Raw genomic sequence first — 19,344 nt, forward strand, 5'->3', positions numbered from 1 at the left:
AACCCGCCTCTCTTTTCTCTCTCTTTCTCTTTCTTATTCATGATGCCATCTTACAGCTAAGAGCTTCTAAGTGTCTCTATAAACAGATTAGTATTATTGTGATCCTAGAACAAAGAATCACATTACAACATCAGCACACACCATAAAACAGAGCCCTGTTTCCAAATCACGGGGTGCATTCAGGCACTTATCAGGGCTAAACAGTAACTCATGGCCAGTTATTTGCCAATTATTATTTTGTCAAAATAGTGGGAATGAGTAGATAGTCTTGGAAGCAGAAAGCCAATCAGTTTTAAGTCGGCATGCAATGAAAATGTGCAAATATATGCTATCGATCTTATTGTGAACGATTCATCCATGCGTGTTTAGTTCTTTTAACCTTTTTTAATGTGACCCTTACAAGGTAACAAATGAAAAAAAGAGTGACAGGCCGTTTTGGCCAAAGTAGGTTATTTAACAGTAGCATTCAAGTGAGATATTGAATAAATGTTAAAATAAAACACTACATAGACTTTGGTCACTTTAAGACCAAACGTACGGATCTAATACAGGCACGCATAACAATTTTCTCCCAACTGTTTGCATTCATATAATAAGACTTAACTGACTGTGTTTATGCAAACCTTATGTGTATTTGATAGTTTAAACACAGTAAGACACAAAAGAGAACTTAGTCCAGTACTCGCACTGTGACAGGCTTTTAGTATGGATTCACGCTCAGAAAAGCTTATGTCAGAATAGCGTGCAACTAAAAAGCTTAACTGGCAAGTATGCAAATAATAAAACTCGTAATAGCCAAGAACTGCAATGTCAAGTGAGCGTCAGCTACCGCTGCATTGCTAAACGTGTGATGTGAATGTACGTTGCGCTACAGTATTTTGGGACGGGGGTGCCAGAACTGCAACTGATCGAATGTGTAGCACGAAACTACGATCTCTCTTCAAAGGCATTTTAATAGTTCAAATAAACCGTGATATTACACACCCCAACTGCCATTCATAAATCCTTTCCTGAGGCCTCATGATATAGTAAAGTGTCTATCGAATACACACTCCAGGATCTTGCTGGAAGTTGTAGACAATTCAGGTACTTTTCGCCTACTATGTTTTCGGACACACTACTCTGTTTTTACATAGTATTTGATTTAGGATGCAGCATATGAGTTTAGTAAACTAAATTTAAAAAGTCGCAGTGTTTAAGGCCTGAAACAGTAGGAAATCTTCAATGAGGCACCGTGTTGGAAACGTGTTAGTCAAACGCTTGTGTGTTTGTGCATGTGTGTAAAGTTTCTGGCCTAAAACTTTTCATGCAGGTGAACTGGAAACTATGGGCAAGAGATTGGCCAATTTATTATGTGACAGAAAGACAAATTCAACTTCATCTACAAAACCAATACTCATTCATAAACACACACTCTTTAAGCCAGTTGAGTTAACGCTCCAGACGTGTCACACTACAGAAACAAGAGCAGTGAGAAATCAATTACAACATCAACAATGGCTTTGACTGCAACAAGACACACACACACAGGGGTCGTCTATACAGGCTACCTCATCTAGAGGAAATGGATCGGGTTGCTGGAGTGTGAAATGCAGGAGAGGCAGAGCAAACACACATATACACAAATCACAGTCCAGAGAAAGGCACTAAATCTCGTACAGACCTGCAGAGAATCTCACTGTTGTGCAGCCTGAACGGCTCCAGTTCTTATCGCACTCCTCACACACACGCACACACACACACCTTAGAGTACAGACCTTACAAAACAGGTCAGAGTACAGTTAAAATCTCTCTCTCACAAGCGTACACACCTTACACAAGAGGTCAAAGCTCACTGGAGAACTGGGTTAGAAGGACGGCGCGCACTTAATGGTATTACAGAGGATAGAAAGAATGAGAGTAACAGGGAGGAAAAAAAGTGTGATGACAGAACAATGAAGAAATGGGGACAGAAAGCAAGCTCAAATACACACTTTTGACCCCGAGATGACCTTTTTTCTCTCTCCATATCACTATGATCTCGGCCATCGATTGGCCGGGTGCCATTTCACCCATTGATGCTGTAACTCTATCGCTCAGTCACATGACTCCATTTAAGTAATGCAAAACGCCCATCGATCACTCCCAGGGGTCACAGAAGGGTCATACCCCATAATGCACTTTGCAGAGAGCTACATTTTGGGGTGTTTGATTATTTCATAGAGCACATGGTTTCCACCGAAACAGGTGTTTGATGTTCTTACCTGATGTTTCAGATAAGTCTAAAAGTATTCAGGTAGAGAAATTGAATAATCAAATGTAAAATAACACTGTCTGTATAAATCAAATATAATTAGTCTTTGTTAAAGCTACAAAAGTGCAAAAAATTTTCTCTGTGTATTCTGTTGTTTGATTAACATTACTGACTCAAACAGCAGCGGGTTTATTAGGCTGCTGTCACTTTAAGACCTAATGCACGGATCCAATATAATGATACGCATCCGTTTAATTTCTCAACTGTATATTTTCACTTAAGACATGAGCGACTGTGTTTACGAGGATACTCGCCGATATGGGCATTTTGACAATTTTGAGTGTATGTGTCCGTTCAAGCACAAAAAGACGAGAAAGTTTTCAAAGTTTCCGTTCTCACCAGGCCCTGCCCACACTGAAAAATGACTAAACCCCAGATCCTGCCCCTCATGCATATTAAACATAGATGAAATAGTGTGTGGAAGTTATGAGGTATGTATACTTAGATTTACAATGCAGTGAATAGTGATTTCGAGACCATATCATGGGTTAAACTTCATGTCACTCAATTTGTGTGTGTTTAGCTATATGATTTATGTGTGTTTTTTGTGTTAATTCCCTTATAAACACTCCATGCACACTGAATGATAATATAGAATAAATTTGCCTGGATCCCAGCTTCACATTTTTTCGAAGAAAAAGAAAAAGAAAAAACACTGTAGCATTGATGCTAGAGAGACCAAAGATGCTGTTAAATATAAATAAACTCTATATTCCAGGAAAAGCATCTTTGGTTGTTTACTCAAGAGAGTGTATGCATGTGCATGTTAGTACCACCTCATTCCCAGGGGACTCAAGAGAGACAAAGGAGGCGTAGAAACACAGGTGTGTGTTTGGAGTGATCGAGTTGCACGCTAACGATAATAAGGAATTTATGAGAGAGAAAACATGCCTTACTCTGAGAAAACAGACACAGAAGGGGAGACAGATATTCTCTTCACATCTATCCTCCCATCTCTGTGACTTCAACTAAATTTACCAAACAAAACAAATCAAAAATGATCTCACCAAGAAACCACTTGCACTGTCAGCACTTCCATCCTAACACGATTCACAAGAAGCAGCAACTGCCATGACAAAAGATCATTTACACTGCTAAAGTATAATTAAGAACACATAACAGTAGAGTCAAATTTTAGACTGGATTCTATTCTAGAGATAGAACTATAGATTGGATGGATGGTTGGATAGATAGATAGAATGACAGAACGATAGATAGATAGACAGAACGATAGATAGATTGAATGACAGAACGACAGATAGATAAGGTTATTTTATGTTAAGTTCCAGTGCACTGACTAGTATTACAATCAGGTTAATTCTATGCATGTCAGTGTTTATAAGCATATAAGCAATCTATCTACCTATCACATGGTGTTTGTGCTTTCTCTCTCTCTCTCTCAAGCACATATGACTTGATCTCCGAATTCTGTACATCTTCCAATCCCCATGATGTTTGTGCATCTCTTTTTCTCAAACTAACCAGCTGGGTGTCTATACCTTAACCACCTCCCCCTCTCCTCCTTCAACCAAAGAGCAAAACACCAGCCAAGCAACATTTCCCCTCCCCCATCCCCCTCTCCTTTTCTTCTCCAGGCAGCCCACTCAATCATTCCTACCTCCCTTCTCTCTCTCTCTCTCTCCATTCCAATGAATGCACAATCCCCCGTTCAGCCAGGCCTGTCCTGGGGGGGGGTGGGGTTCAGGACACACACACACACACACACACACACACACACACCCTCACCACATCTGCAGAAGAATAAACGCCCATCACAGGGAGTGATAAAGAGAGAGCTTATAATAGAGACTGAGTCAAAGCCAACATGATCCGGAGATAAATCTGGGAAAAAAACCTACCTAAATCAGTCTAAGATGATTTGATGGTCTCCCAGTCTGGTTTCAGAGCTGTTTTGGACACTTCAGCTGGTCAGACTGGGAAGTCTAAGCTAAATTGGCTAAACTCCAGACTAGGAAACCCACTTAAACCAGATAAGAACAGCAAACCATATTTAGGCTGGTTTTTCATCCGAGTACCAAATATGAGAGCATGGTTTCAGCCAAAATACCATAGCAATTAGTTATTTTACTACTCTAAACAAAATAATATTGGAAACATTGCAAAAACTTTCAGAAATTTTTTTTCTCTTCATTTAATTTTTTGATGACAGTGATGGCAAACTTCAAGTTAGCCAGGACTAACAACAGTGTTTTGACATACACGACTGTTCAAAACTACTTCAGAAATACACAAACAGCCCAGTCAATACCAGTGCTGACAATTAGATTAGCAGCTAATGAATAGATTAGCACGCTGCTAATCACTATGGCATTATGGGTAATAACAGTCCTCACACGACTAATGCTAACAGAGTTGGATTGTGCTCGGCTTAAACAGCAGCCAGTGGAACTCAAACACGAAAGTAGGCTAAAAGCAAAAGCAACCTGAGGGCGACACACATGCACTGATGAAAACAGGCACCGGCGACGCTACGCCAAATGCGTTTCAGGGCAGATAGTCACAATTTGCTGGAGATAGAGAGAATGAGACAGAGAGAGAGAGAGAGAAAGAGGATGTTCTTCCGGTGGAGAACCATAGAGGAATGGAGAAACCGAATACTGACAGATGAAGACGTGAGATTGTTTTACAGATCTCCTGATGACAATGATGAAGTGTGCTCTTCCGGCAATGTTTTGTGTTTCTTTATCTTAGTGGAGAGCTTTAATGAGGGGCGGAGCCAGCAGATACACACCCAGCAACGCACACACACACACACACACACAATGACTCTTGATTGATCGAAACACTCCAGGATGCCGGTAATGGATGTGGGTTGTCTGAGACGGACACACAGCCATGAGGAAGCGGTGGTTCACACACTCACGCCGCTGGGGTTTTACTCTAGTTCTCAACTAACACATAATCCATAACCAACCACCACTTCCCTAGGCCACAAAAGACAACACACACCTGCAAAACAATCACACAAACTCAACAAAGAGTCACTAACAGAACAGAAATCATGTCCGGAACAATCAGCTATACACCCTGCTTTTCCATATGGATGTGAGGGAAGGAGACACTGGAAATAGAACAGGCATTTCTGTTTGATCTTTTCTTTTTTGCAGTAGAGAGTGTGTGTGTGTGTGTGACAGGCAGAACATAAACAGAGCGAGCAAGACTTAGTATATACAACAAGCTTCCTTTGTGCAGCAATCCGACTGGAAAAAGCAGCGCAACTTTCTCTAGCGTGTGTTTTTATTCTGCTGAGCTGTCCAAACGCAGCCCGGATACTTTCACGAGTTCAGTTTAAATGCCCTGCTGGAAGCACAAAGAAACTGGATAGAGGAAGCTGCATGTCTTACCGTGTTTCCCAACGCTATTCCCTGTGTCTCTGAGGTAATCCCACACTGAGAGCTGCTCGTTCAGTCTGTTCGGTAAAATCTCGGCTCTTATTTTCCCTTTAACCAGCTGCAGGCTTGACTACCTGCCCCCCTTACACACACACACACACACACACACGCACGCACACACACACCGGCAGCAGGGCTTGCAAACAAAAACACACCATGCAAAAGCTGACACAGTGAAGAGGATGCAGAATTCCAGCTCCAAACAAAACAGAATTCCTTCTTTTTTTAGCCAAAGAAAAAAAAAAAAACAGTGTCTCCCTCGTTCTCCTTCTCTATGCTTTCCTCCCTCAGTCCTTCTCCTCTCTCTCTCTCTCTCCCTCTCTCTCTCTCTCACTCACACACACACACTCTCTTTCTCTCTGCTTTTTTTCCACTCAGTAGTCAAACAAAGAGAGGAAAGGAGCTGGTCTCTCACACACATACACATACACACACACACACACAGCGCTTAAGCCCAACCCCCGCTATAGGCCAGCCTGCCTCTCTTGGTTTTTTCACATCTCTCTCTCTAAACAGCCCCTCCCCCCGTCCCCTGTCACCTCTCTCTCTCTTAGCCTCGTTCTCACCATCCCTCCCTCCATCCCTCCCTGTGTGTCAGATAGAAGGGATCAGAGAGCGGAAGGGATCCATTTACTATATTTCATTCTCTCATTCCCTTCCAATATTTCTGTGATCTCAGAATCCGAGTGCATCATGAATCTGCACCAGAATGTGGAACAGATTTCTGCAGATTACCATCATTCAGAAAGTTATACACTTATATGCATGTTTGTTAATAAAATATTTTAGCTAACCACTATGGGCCAGATTTACAAAACAGGGCAAATTAACGTGAGAGTGCAATTCCACAAAAGTGCCGATGGGAAAGAAACGTTCTGTGGATGATCGACTGACGGCAAATTAAAGAACACAGCAAATCATTTCAATAACGACCAACACAATCTACCAAAGATCACGCAAACTACTGCCTGGTTTAAAACATGCTTTTTTGGGGAGTTAAATGGCACAACTACCAGTAAACTGACTAGCGCAAACCTTAGTAAATCATCTTGCACGATTCATTTAAATACTCTCCTCCCATAAATTTTGCGTCTGAAAGGGAAACAAATGCATATGCAATAAGGTCAGGCACCAATTTTTCTCTTTTCAGCCCTAAGTTTTCACCGCGTATCTTTAGTGTCAAATCCTGACACTAGTTTTTTAACGGCAAAATAGGGTTTGGGCTGAAGCAAGCTGTTATAAATCTGGCACTAAGTCTGCAACATACTCAACATTTCTGTCAAAAACCATACAGAAAATGCAGGAAAAGTAAAAAAGTAGTTGAATGGATTACATATCAAAGAGGCCAGTGGGTCAGTCAGTATTGGTCGGTTGAAATGAACAACATCTGGCAGTTACTTCTTTCATTAGACCGGTTAGTGGCGCTAACTATAGGCTTGCTGTAGTCGTCAGTGTTATCAGTCCTGCATGCGGGTGAACCACTAATATCTGATGTAACGGGTGGAATAATATTTCAGTTGTCATCTGCGGTGCTGGTGCGGGTTGGACTGCAGGTCCAATAACCAAGAATATTTCGACAGGCGGCTACTTTCAAACATTCCCGAGCTTATTTGTGTTCACAGTTACTCTGGAAATCCAGAGTTCTCACGAGAGCACAAGTTAAATTTGCTCAGCGAGTCACTCTGGCATTGAGTTATGATGCTCATTAACTATGCCCTTGTATCCGAGCTGCACCAATCACATCGGGTTATCTGATATAGGCGGGCCAGAGAGATGACGACAGCGCTGTGACGTTGAAGTCATTAGTAAACATTGCGAGATGGCTATGGATGAACACCAGTTGTTTGAAACGGCTTTGGCCGCTACAATGAACGAGTTAGACTTGGCTTTTTATCTAAAAGAGGAACAGAAGACGGCGCTCGAATCGTTCCTTTGCAAGAAGGACGTTTTTGCTGTTTTGCCGACTGGATACGCCAAAAGTCTAATCTACCAGTTAGCTCCGCTGGTAGCTTAGCGTATGAGGCTTAGCGAAAACCCACCGGTGGTTGTGGTCTCGCCGCTGATCGCCCTTATGGAGGACCAGGTGAAAGAGGCGAAGAAATTCAGTCTTTCAGCCATGCAACTTAGCGACCCCGAAGAGGAAACGATCCGAAGTGGGCAATGCCAGGTAGCATTCGGCAGTCCAGAGTCCTGGCTGTTGGGAAGTGGCGAGACATGTTAGCGAACAAGGTCTACCGGGACAACCTCGTAGGGATTGTGGTGGATGAGGTTCATGTCATTTGGTAAACTTCCTCTAACGAAAAAGTAAGCTATTCAATAGTAATCAGTAGTCAAACTACTCAAACTATTCTCCAAAACAAACTCGTTTCCGTCGCTCTGGATACGTCACCCAGTGTATTGATGTGATTGGTCATAGTGTTATCCAATTGCGTGCAGTGAAATTTTCAAATGCATGCTTGGTGCCGCCCCTCGAGCTGGCCGATTTTCATTCCTCAATGCCAGACCATTAATCTTTCGGATTTGGGTCTGGATTTCCAGGCTAGTTCACAGTCTGAACTCGCTTTCTGTATAATAATCTATTCGCAAGTTGAATAAAAGTTTTATTTTTTATGCTGCTAAGAGGAGTTTCAGAAGAGAAAACCTTAATTCACTCTTAATCGCAGAGTGAATCCGCTAAAACATTCCCCATATTATAAAGGCTCACATTTGGTGTTCTTTTAATTCATGGAAACCTCTCAGCATTTGTATAGTCTATGGTGTGATTTATGCACATTTGTTCAAAATAGCCTGCATGGGCAGACTGTTGACGATGTAGGCAAAAGTTGTGTATTGTTTCCATGACAGATGCACGCTCTCATCTTTTTTTCTGTTAATTATTACCATGTTGGGCTTGCGTGTCTATAAAATGCATCAACTCAGAATGCCTAATGCTGGTTTGATTGCTTGTGTTACATGAGAAAATAAATCATTTTTGTCTGCAGGTGTAGCAGGTGCGTTTCAGGTCATGGTTTTTATGTCAAACAGGTCAGGTCGGGTACGTTATTAAATTAGTGCTGCTGTGCTGAATTTTCAGCATCATTACTGCAGGCGTCAGTGTCACATGATCCTTCAGAAATCATTCTAATATATGATGATTTGCAGCTTAAGAAACATTTCTTATTATTACCAATATTAAAAACCAATATAATGTACACCTGCATTATTATTGCCTATCACACTCTCTCGATATAAAGGCATCAACCATTGAAGAACCTACATAGCTGTTAGATGGTATTGGTCAGTGAGAATGGCAGAAATGATTGATTTATACAATACACTACATAATATAATATACAATTTCACAGATAATATCTGTGGTTGGATGACTAAATCCAGCTGAAAACAAAAAGCTAGGAGTGTTTATGTATGATCTTGTTTGAATGCATACATCATCAGTGAAATGTGTGTGAATGACTGACATACGTATTTGTGTGTGTGTGATCAATGCGTGGGAAAGAGAATAAAGAAACAGCTGTTTTGTGCTGTAACTTTTTTCCTTTTGTCACCTCGAATCAGCCTCAAGCACACACACTCACACCCTTGAAAGGGGACAGCAGAGGATATCCACGTGAAGCCGAAAACGTTCCACTGCGAGACCCAAAAGAGCAGGCTGGATGGAAAACCTGCTAACTTAGTGCAAAGAAGCCATGCTTACATTGTTCAGCAATCAAGTAGAAACATACACACACACATAAAAAAAGCTGTCTCCTGATACAATGATGCTATTCCAAGCTATTTTTAGCTTTCTTTCATGAATTCCATTCCCATGATCCAATAAAGATTAAAGTTATTCTAAAAATCTTCCTGAGAGAGGAAGGGAGGGAGAGAGATATAATTCACAAGCCAAATAAAGCCACATATACTATCGTCCTCAGTGCCGTTGGCCTAAGCATTACATAATTTCCATTGTATTGATTTATTACTGGAGAAATGTGGCCGCCAATGAGAAGTGAAATATTTGACTCTCGGCCAATAGACAAAAGAGAAGCGAGAGTGTGTAAATGTATGTCAGGGAATGCTGGTGTTATCAAAGTCCTTTGTAGAGTTATGTAAGGGGGAAAAACCCCATTTGATACACACATGACAAATAACCTGCGTCAGCTTATCTGACTGCACTGCTCTATCCGTAATTAACAACCTCTTTACAAGTAAATCATCTTTTTTTAAATGCCATGTAAAAGCCTTAAAGAGATAGTTCACTCAAAATGAAAATTCTTTCACCTCTCAGATTTCATCAAAAAGATCTTCATTTGTGTTTCGAAGATGAACGAAAGTCTTACGGGTGAACGACACGAGGGTGAGTAATTCATAAATTAATTTTTGGGTGAATTAACCCTTTAAGTCTGAATTAAAATGTACTAGTCTGATTTTTGTGGAGTGACAGTTCTATATGAAGTGACTGTAGCTCAGCTTTGTCCATCATCATGTACATTCACACAAATTGGACTACAACTGATCTGGGCATTGTGTGCATGACTTAACTAACTTTCAAAGTATGATAAAAAATTGTATTGATAAAACCTGAACTTCCCAACAAACAGACAAATTGCATAGTTTCCCCTCCCTTCTTTCTCCTGTACTTTCTTTTCTTGCAGAGATGTTAGAGAGGGAGCGGAGAGAGCAAGTGTTGACAGAGAGAAAGGAAACTGTGATAGGAGGAAAGGAAAGTGAGAGTCGCGTTCTTCGGCTCACAGCCCAAATCGTTTCCTCTTTTCTACATTTCCAACTTCTCATTCCTTTTCTTCATTTAAAATAAATGAGATGCTGATTAATTGGCAATTAACATCTAATGAGCTACAGCTGTGTGCAATTACCAATCAGCACATTCCTAACAATGCATCCCACAATGCACCATTTCTGTCTTTTCACATAGCTTTAAATGAAGTCGACTTCCTTTCGGAAAACTGTCAATCAATTCATATGAACACTGTTAACCCATTAGAAGCATTATGAGCTGATTAGTAACAACAGTACAGCCACTAATACACTTAGGGCCCTATGATTTCTGAGATTATGGATGAAGAAATCAAAAGCAGGGCTGTACAAGTAATCAATCACGATATGGTCTAGTGTTTGTGAATATTAAAGCACAAAAGGACTGCTATTGAAATCTGCATACGGCACAGTTCCTTCTACTAAACACATACCGAAGCACACAAAGGGCCCTATTTTAACGATCTAAGCGCATGGTCTAAAGCGCACTGCGCAAGTTCATTTAGGGCATGTCCGAATCCACTTTCGATAGTTTAACGATGGGAAAACTGGTCGGCGTGCCAGGCGCATGGTCTAAAAGGGTTGTCCCTATTCTCTTAATGAGTAATGGGTGTGTTTTGGGCTTTACGTGCGTTAAACCAATCAGAGTCTCATATCCCATTCCCTTTAAAAGCTAGTTGCGCTCGCGCCATGGTGGATTCGCTATTTACAGGACAGAATTTGATAGTGGAAAGACCGAAGCCATCTCCAGAGCGCAAACGGATCTGCTCGTGCGCGAGGTTAAAGTGCGCAAGCAGATCATCTACGGGACAAGCCGGATTCCACCATATGACAATAATGATCTTTTACATTGTAATCCTTTTATTTTAAATATTTGGCATGTTTGTGTGCTGCTGTGCGTCCCTGTGTGTTTAATAAGCAGAGTGTACAAGCATTGTGGACCCGCCTATAGGCACACATTACTGACGCGCTCATTAAATAACAAAAAAAAAAATATTGCACCACTGACTTTAGATCAGGTTTCAGTTTGTCAATGGCACAGTCTACTTCAGTTCCTCAAAACGCCTGATGCGCCTGAACACACCTCGTTTTCAGACCAGCATGCCCATGGGCGCACAAATGGGCGCAAATGCATTTGCTATTTAAACAACGTGGCGCAGGACGTGAAAATGATAACTGCGTTGGGCTGAAACTAGCAAAAAACACTTGCGTCGCGCTTGGCGCCGCATTGCGCCGGGTGTAAGATATGGCCCAAAGTGTTTTCAGCGTCTGCCGTCACACTATATGAGGACATGAACACATGAACTTTATCTCCAGAGCTGCTCTGAGAGTCACTTCACCAGCACTTCACCATTTCATTTGATAAATGTAACTATCGTCATATCATATACAAACAGAAACTCAAAGGTCTTCATGACAACCCCTCAAAATAAAAGTTTGGTTTAACAAAAATATATTATTATTTCAATAGTAATGTAGATAATATATTTTTGCCAATAAATACATTTTCTATCTTAGAATACAGATTTTTTTAAAAATACGATTCCCCAAAATATTAAGCAGCATTTTTTGCCTTGGTGAGCCAAAGGTTTCTTTTTAAAAATGATTAAAAAAAAAAACTTAACACCAAACTTTAGATAGATAGATTTCAGTCAGACTAAAGCAATAATTTGCCTTTTTAAAATGTCATGTAAACACTTTAGTTTGACTGAAATCCTTCAAGTCAGATTTTGTCGGAACTAATACATCTGCATATAGAATCTCAGTATTATGTGCTTGCTCTGAAAGACAAAAGTTAACGCAATTATTACAATATTCAATAATACAAAAATAATAATTCCTTTGCAGAAAATTTAACCACCTATCTTATTCCAAACTAGGTGACTATATGTGAGCTCTACAAAAATCTGAAATGCCAGTATGTGTGTGAGAGACGGTCACGTGACTCTCACACTCCCCTTTTTCATTAAAAACTGATACCTCAACCCATCTGTTCAAAATGAGGACTAGGGTGAGACAGACAGACAGAGAGAGAGAGAGAGAGAGAGAGAGAGAGAGAGAGAGAGAGAGATGGTATGAGAAGGGTGTTATGAAGAAAACTATTATCACTTCCTCCTATCCATTCTTGCTTTTGTCTAATTTTCTCTCTCCATGAGAAATCGTTTCCTCTCAGGATATAAATTAGTATTTGTGTTGTCTGTCTGGCATCAGCATGAAATTATAGGTCAATTTCCTCCTCCATCTGACTGTCAACCATCACAAGAGTGCATCAATAATCTATTAATGCGTGCCAGCCAAATGCACACAGACACAGAGTGACACACACATTCCTACTGTGAATGTGAGGTGAAGGTTAAGTGCTATTCAATGTGCTAGTTTGCCACAGTCAGCCAGCCCTGATGAACATACACACACCTTCAACACTGATAGGATGTGAGCGCACCATTTACACATAACTACAAAAATACATCTGTTTACATCTGACATTAACATCTATGTCAGGTGGATCAGTTCACAAATGGCCAATTGAGACAGACCGCTGGCATGCATCTCCTGTGATCATTAGTGATCATATTTTATCGAGGAGATTGTCTCCGATTATGTACATGACTTACTACGTCAGTTTGTCACTGCATGTTCAGTGATTTTTATTTAGATCAAATAATTGCTTTCTTTGAAAGCTGTTTAACTATCTCCAAATGTGGTGTGTGTGATCAAATCTCTTTTTAAACTACAGTTCAAAAAGTCAGACGGAAACCTCGTATCTCCATTTTTCTTCTTTTTTTCATAAATCATTACTATTGGCCACCCTTTACATCTGTCTGGGTTTTGCAAATATCTAACCAATGAACAGTATTAAAAAAGAGCATGTAACTATACATCGTAACTCTGTTGGATAATCAAACTGTCAGTCAAACCTCATAGCTCCGCCCACCTCTATGGTGAATGCGAGTGTCTCTGCTTGTTTGCAATGCAATGGTAAATAAATAACTGGTTCTTTGAATAAGTACATCGCTTTCTTTACGCTCAAGAAACACTAAATAATGGCTAATGTTTTATGTATTTGAGCAGTGGAGAAAAGTGTCTTATTAGTCTGTATTTGTCGTCAAGTCATAGCCAATACTGTCTTAAATAGGCTGTGCGAAGCATTTCATCTTTAATAACATGAGATTTTGGCCAAATGACAGAAAAAACTGAGCGCACACATAGCTACAATACACTTTATAACATGTAAGTTGATGAAAACTTGCTGCCTCAGATGCGGCCGTTCTAATGATGGACAAAACACAGATGTCAAATCTGCCGGTCAAAAACTCCATTTAAGATTGATTTTTGTCAAATTTGTGTCTGATCAAAGTCACAATATCAACTTTGACAACGCAGTGTTTAATTGTTTTAAAAATAGTATTTTTTCCATTTCCTGAAAAAAAAAGCAGCGCTTTTGGAGATACAAGCTTTCTGCCCGACAGCGACAAAATGTTTCTTGAGCAGCAAATCAGCATGTAATGATTTCTGAAGGATCATGTGACACTGAAGACTGGGGTAATGATGCTGAAAATTCAGCTTTGATCACAGGAGTAATAATAAATTCATAATCACTAAAAACCCTTACCAAACTCAATCTTTTGAACAATAGTGCTCCTGTATTTACTGCTGTTCATTTATGAGTGGCAGTACCCAATACTGATGTTCGTACCAGGTGTAAATGGGTTAAATTAAACTCTTCGGCTCTTTAGATTGAATCTGAGAAACATTACATTTCCCCAATCTGTGTTAGAGAAGAAACAGGAGTGAAAAGAAAGAAAGAGCACAAGAAACACACAGTTTATTTGTAACACTGAAAAACAGGAGCCAAAGTGCTTCCTGTTTAGACTAGTGGGAGTAAAAAAGGGGGCGGGGCTGGCATCACGTTATTATGACATCATAGTACGAAAAATCCCAAGATTATAGTATTAAAGCAATGCAGAGAAGAACCAAATCTGCTATTTCTTAAGTCAAAACTCAAAGTCAACTAACTTCTGTTCATACGAGAAACAGATGGACAGAACAGAAAAACAGAGAGCCACGTGAGTTTTGTTGGGTTTGCAGTTTAGCCCCGGACATGTTTAGAGGGAGAATAGGAATTTGGAATTTGCCTGCTCTGTTTTCCAACCCCCCTCCGCCTGGAGCTTGAAGAATGTGCCTCCACACAGCTGGCCAAACACACACTCGCACACGGCGAAAAAGAATCACATGCATGGAAATATACCTTATACACTCTAAAAAAATGCTGGGTTGTTTTAACCCAATTTTGGGTCAAATATGGACAAACACAAACGTTGGGTTAAAAATGTAATTTAAAAATGTAACCCAATGGCTGGGATTGTCCATATTTGACCCAAAGTTGGGTTGAATCAACCCAGCAGTTTATCAAAACACATTCTGGGAGACGACTTTGCATGCACACCTAAGTATGCGCTACGGTTGCACACAGAAACGCATACATGCATATATTAGCAAGTGTTGCAAAGGAAAACTTTTGCTATGTGGAAAATATATTTAAAAAAAAAAAAAAAAAAAAAAATCACCTCATTTGCACATTGGAGAGCAAAACAAGCTGATTTGGGAATATCCCTCTTTTGGCTTGCAGGGAGTTAGTAGCGTGCATTTCATGACAGGGTGGAGCGATCCACAGCGGGGTGGGGTGGGGGGTTATCCAGCAGGAGGTGCAGGAGGAGGTGAGCGGGTTTAAGGGATATTTTTAGTAATGCTGGTAACACAGGCATGAACACAAACTGTAAGCAGCAAGAGGAATCATATAGCTTGTATACACACACTCTAACATGATCACATTCACTGTCTAGTTCACGTGGCGTGTAAGATAAATAAACAGGCTGAGGAATAAACATCAGCAGGAACTTCAGCAGACCAGCAGAAGCCATGACGACAACTCACAGATCCACACACGTTTTGCACAAGGCATTTACACACCTACTGAACCAGATGTGCAAACACAAATGCATGCACAAGCACACAGCATGTAGGGAAACTTCAAACCAGACTTTCACACAGTTTAATCCAGGGGTCTCAAACTCAAGTTACCTGTGGAGTTCTCCATTAGGGACCAGTTAAATAATTATATTTATATGATCACATATTACACTACTGTTTGACAATCCTGAGAATTACAGGATTACAGTAAAAGTCCAACCAAAGAAAATAAATTAATTTGCGGGTTGAATTTCTGGATAAACCAACACTTGTGGGCTGGTAGTTTGAGACCCCTGGTTAAACACCCACCTAATGATCATGTTAAGACTCAAGCTTGATTTCAAGCGTCACTGTAGTCCAAAATGTGCAAATTATAATGCAATGCATGTATGCATGTGTTTATAGCTATGAATAATAACGCAACCGAAACAGGGTGGAAATTAATACTGCCATTAGTAATGCACAAACCAGATCTAAGATAAATGTGCAGTCTCAACTGAATAAATCATCTGTGAGGGTGTTCATCTATATACGACACTGCTCAGATCAGATAAAAAGAGCAAGCGTTCATGCACATATGTGCCTCCGTCCCCACGGATCCTTGTTTTGCTATGGCAAAGATCAGAGACGCAGATTTATTCTGACCTCAGAGACGGAAAAACAGGAAGGGGAAAAAAAAAAAAGTCCTTTAAAAATCTGCTCCATATTTCCACCACATCTTGACCAACCGGGATCCCAAACATCAAAGAGTGTGTGTGTGTGTGTGGTTGAGCTCGGGCTCGTGCACCCGGATGCGTGTTTACTCAGCAAACACTTCAGTTCGGTTGCTAGGACACCTGTTCAGGACACATGCTGAAGCATGACAGGGCAGGATGAACTTTGACCTTTATGAAGGTGACCTTTTCGACCCTGCAGTAGCATGGCTTTTTTATGTGGTCAACTCTCCCATCTGATCTTTCACCTTTACCCTCTGGCCCTGCAGAGCCACAGCTTGCAGAGTTAGATGAAAAGTGTGTGCAGGATGGAGAATGTGTGTGTGTGTGTGTGTGTGTGTGAGAGAGTTATGAGAATGTAAAAGGTGTAAATACTTAAAAGTTCACATGCAAACAGGTGTGAGTGTGTTCTTTAAATACACAATAAAATAAACACACGTCAGGTTTTCATGTTTTATGGGGACGTTCAGAAAATATCAAATGTATTATTATTATTTTTTACAAATGAGGACACCCCCTAAAGGAGGTTTTGGGAGATTTTGTCAGCTTTTCTTAGTACAAATTTGTCTCTAAAATATGGTAAAGTAGTACACAAACACAGACACACACATAACCATGCAACAAAAATATGCAATTAATATGCTTTCACATTTAACAATTTGTCATGAGTACCTCTCCCTGTCTTACCCATGCACTATGTGTACGTGACAATTAATAGACTTTGACAGATTTACACACACATTTATTGCTTGAACAGTATGTGTGTGTGACCTTGGCCCTGTTTACACCTGGTATTAACATCCGTCTTATGTAATCCGGTCACAAGTGGTAAACGGAGACACATTGCTGTTTATCTCTTACTACTAACATGCATCCACAATGTGACCAATGGTCAAGGTATTCAAACAGGACGGTTTCTGATTTCATGACTATATACGGTAATCTACTGTATCAGATGATGTTAATGCATGTCAGTGTTTTGAACCCTCCTATGCTTAGTTAGCACTGAATTGTGATCAACTCACTCTAGAAGAATACCAGCTTTAAACAGAGGATTTCAGTAGGTTGGTTAATAAACATTACAATAATAAATAACGGCATGTTTTGCTCTATGACAGGTCCATGACACGGTAAACACACTGTTTAGCGTTCAGTCTTGCTCCTGAAAACAAGGCCTGAATGTGAGCCCAGAAATCCCACAGATCTAATAAACTGCTGTCGGATCTGATCTACAGACCCTATTAAGTGCTCACTATTAGCTGAGTCAGCTACACACACACACACACAGAGAGAGAGAGAGAGAGAGAGAGAGAGAGAGAGAGAGAGAGAGAGAGGTGAACAGGCACGTGCATCTGGATTCTCTTAGCTCACATACAAAAGAGTTAGTATGTGAAATGCTCTGAATGTGCAATCTGTGTGTGTGTGTGTGTGTTGGGATGTTCAGTCAGTGCTTTGATAGTTGCTGGAAGTTTGGAAAGGAAAGGCAACAAGTCCAAAGAGAATGAGGGACAGGGAAAGAGAGAGAGGAAGGGAAAAAAAAGGGTCAAACACACAAACACAAAGCACATGCAGCTGGTCTGTGTTTGCCTCGGCACGTGAGTCTCGCTGACTTTCCTTACGGATTCAGGGAGGTTTTGTGTGCACGGATGCATATCTATGGCTACTGTTTACAAATGTGTGTTCAACTCCCTCGCTTCTGTCTTCACTGCACACACACAGGACCATAGAAAAAGAGTGAGTCACCTTTTGGGTTCAAAGGCCTGCCAAAAGTGTAAAAATAGAGCGGAAGAGAGACACAACCACAAAAACACTGACCAGAGACTGAGTCACTTCAGGCCACAAGCATCAAACTACTGAAAAACACTGTGGTGTCTGTCTCAGCACACTTATTAGACAGAGACGTATGTGTCCCTCCCACTGTGGGCATCTTTGGCTTGAGGGGGCGTCGGCCTGTCTAATCTCCACCCTTGTCCCGTCCCGCTCCTGTCTGACTCCAGCGAGAGCGTGTGAGAGAGACACACAGGCTCTGAAGTTTTGGATGTTTCTCTTTCTTTGGCTTTTACCGTAACTTTCAAATTCCCTTTGTGTGATTTGATTTCAGTCACTCAAACAGTGTACAAACAAACCCTACTGAAACAGACAGTTCATCCAAAAATGAAATTGAATGAAATTTACTTACCCTTATGTCGTTCCAAACCCGAATGTTTCTCTTTCTTCTGTGGAACACAAAAAGGGAAAACTTTATGAATATCCAGTAGGACGGATTCATTACAACAGCATTACATCATGAAACTTAATAAAGTCCATGCAGCATGTTCACATTTTCACACAAAGATTTCACGTGTTTCAGATGTTCCGCAAAAAGATCCAGGATTCAAGAGTGAATCTAACAAATAAAAAGATGATGATTACGTTTACATTTATTCATTTGGCAGATGCTTTTATCCAAAGTGACTGACATTGCATTTAAGGTATACATTTTAACAGTTCAAAACCCATGACCTTAGCAGCGCCACGCTCTATAGAAATGCCACTTGCTAAAAGTAAAGTATACTGTAGTGTATAATGTAGTGAATAGTGTGATTAGTCAAATGCACTTCATGGTCAAAATGCTCGTCTTGTCAAGGCATTAAAACAGTTGGTTTGCCTTGAATGAGGAATAAAGAGAGAAAACGACTCACTGGTCTCAACATATTCATCAATTAACTTGAATTATTACTTAAAAACTTATGCTAGATTAAATCTATGGTAAAACTTAAACTATATTAATTAAAATACTTCAAAGCAAGATTAGAGCTGGGTTAAAAATATTGATTTCTCGATTTTAATCGATTCTCATTTTGATGAACCAATATCGATTCGTAAATCCCAAGAATCTTTTAGCCGTTTTCAAGTGATGAATGAACGGATCATTGTAGCGCCCCAATAAGCTCTGTGCTTTGTTACTTTTGATATGAAACAAAGTCTCAGCTTTCAAATTCTGTCAATTTTATTACGAAATTTAAACAATAAATACCACTTTGGCGCTCTTTAACCGCAGTTCAAGTGAAGCGACAGGTGAACGGATCATCTCTTCCGCTTTACTACTAGTTACAGCATCAAATAAACATGAATGAACATCTCAAGGTGTTGAAAGATACAGTACAACTTCATCTGTATCATGTCTCTCATGCAATCTGTGTTTCAACCACAGAGAGACGGC

General features: G+C 40.4%; 1 protein-coding gene across 2 annotated transcripts in view; it reads right to left on the reverse strand.

Moving 5' to 3' along the window:
* The window catches only part of kdm6ba (lysine (K)-specific demethylase 6B, a), a 67,659-nt gene that overhangs the window by 41,119 nt on the left and 7,196 nt on the right, over positions 1–19,344 (reverse strand). The window contains exon 2 of one of the 2 annotated variants that reach the window (XM_084110288.1): positions 18,322–18,358. The gene's annotated coding sequence lies outside the window, so the exon portion shown is untranslated. Of the gene's footprint in view, positions 1–5,658; positions 6,105–18,321; positions 18,359–19,344 lie in introns of those variants that run through there. The other variant, XM_084110289.1, reaches the window with a different exon arrangement.

Source organism: Abramis brama (genome assembly GCF_963993115.1).
Source record: "Abramis brama genome assembly, chromosome: 3".
In the NCBI taxonomy this organism is placed as follows: domain Eukaryota; kingdom Metazoa; phylum Chordata; class Actinopteri; order Cypriniformes; family Leuciscidae; genus Abramis; species Abramis brama.